The sequence below is a fragment of the Suncus etruscus genome, chromosome 7, assembly GCF_024139225.1.
Source record: "Suncus etruscus isolate mSunEtr1 chromosome 7, mSunEtr1.pri.cur, whole genome shotgun sequence".
NCBI lineage: Eukaryota > Metazoa > Chordata > Mammalia > Eulipotyphla > Soricidae > Suncus > Suncus etruscus.
This window is the reverse complement of record NC_064854.1, coordinates 96,617,266-96,619,217: the sequence shown is the minus strand read 5'-3', so window position 1 is coordinate 96,619,217 and position 1,952 is coordinate 96,617,266.

The following is a 1,952-nucleotide window of genomic DNA, read 5'->3' as shown; positions in this document are numbered from 1 at the left end:
ATCTTTTGCAGCAAGAGCATCTCCTCCACCCAGAAAAATAAGAACATCCCTTTCTCCTGGAAACTGACTTAAAAAAAGAATTCACTGGGGCTGGAGAGATAGCATGGAAGTAAGGCATTTGCCTTGCATGCAGGACAGTGGTTTGAATCCTGGCAACCCATATGGTCCCCCGAGCCTGCCAGGAGCAATTTCTGAGCATAGAGCCAGGAGGAACCCCTGAGTGCTGCCGGGTATGTCCCCACCCCCCACCCCCCAAAAAAAAGAATTCACTGCAGAAACCTACCTGCAAGTTGGCAGCAAAGCCAGATCCCCCTGCAGGCGCCTTCCCCCCTCCATCCTCCTGCTGTCTTTCCTGCCTGGCCTACAGCAAGTCTCAAGCCTCACTGAGCCTTCTAGGGTAGGCATGGGAAGAACCAAATGGCAAATTTTGCCAAAATTCAAACATGCAGGTACACCTTCATTGTCCACTCTGATCACTATTGTTAATGAAAAGGTTGCCAAAGAACATCAACTTACTCTCTTCCCAATTAGCATGGTCTATCTAATCCAGGCACTTTCATTCCAAGTCCACATTCTCTGGAAGGCTGAGAGTGCCTCTCCCTCACAGTGCATTTCCTCCCTGTCCCAGGACTGACATCAGAACTCCTGCTAGCACCAGGCTTGCACAGGCCTTAGGGCCTGTGTGCAGAGTTCCTCTGCAGGGATAAGTAAAGTCCGATAGAAAAGGTGCAGCCTACAGTCCTCAGTGCCTCTGATAATCAAACATTGACTCCAGGCCAATCCTCATGCATCCTCTCCACTTGGATCTAGAGGGAGAATAGACTGGGAAGACTAGAGGGAGACCTGGATCTAGATTTGATACCACAGTTCTAGGGGTTGGGAGTAACAGATAGTGGGGTATTAGTGTCCCCTGCATTTCCCAAGCTGAGGAGTACAAGCAGAGTGACCCAGCGAGTGGCTGTTTCCCCAAGCTGAGAGTGCTGACAATGTCCAGAGGTATGTGGCTCCTAACGCTGACCCAAAGAAGGGACAGACCAGCAGTGTCATACACCCATGGCTCCGCTGGGCCACCTGAGGCTGCGGCCTCTGGTGACAGAGGCCATACCACAGCTACGCCCGCAGGGATGTGGCACCCCCAGGGAGGAACAGGAGAGGATAATGGAGACAGGATGAAGCTCACTGGCAGCAGGATAAGACTGGAGCAGAAAGAGCTGGAAACACTCTCAAGAGTCTGTGGAGGAAGCCCTGGGCTGCTCCCTCGAGGTCTCCAAATTACAAGTCCAGGAGACACTAGTCCATCAGCTCAGAGGCAGGTTGGAGGCTTGTGAATCTAGATTTGACTTGTGAAATGCAGAGATGGGGGGTGGTGTCCGTGGAAAGAGGGTACAGAGGGACAAGCAGGCATCAGGAGGCAAAGGCTGAGCACAGGAGCACAGCAAGAAGGGAAGCACGGGGTGCCCTGTAGAGAAAGCCCTGCCTCTGACCCCACAGACAGAGCCAGCCACAGCGAAAGACACTGCTGTGTTCACCAGGCTCTAAGCCCCACCTGCCCTCTTCCTCCAGGATGCCCATCACAGAGGCACAATCCCCGCTAAGGACCTGAGACAGAACAAAAGAGGAGCTCCTACAAGGGTGGTGATAGGGAAGGCATTGGGGATGCAGGAAGTGGAAGAGAGCACACACCCACATTTAAGAGACAGTGGAGCAAGCTCAGTGGCTCCAAAAGAAAAGGAGCCTTTTCTCCCCATCCGGTTCCTGAAGTCTTGGGTGGGGAGATGAGGGCAAGAGATGAGGAGGAGGAAAAATTGAGGAAGAGGGTGGGCCTGTACTCAGGATCCCCTCTAGAGGCTCTCTCAGGGGGGCCCCTTGGCCTCTCAACCCTGCAGGGCACACAGGTGCTGAGTTGGCCCAACCACCAGAAGTCCAGGGCAGGGATGAGAGAAGGCCAGGGG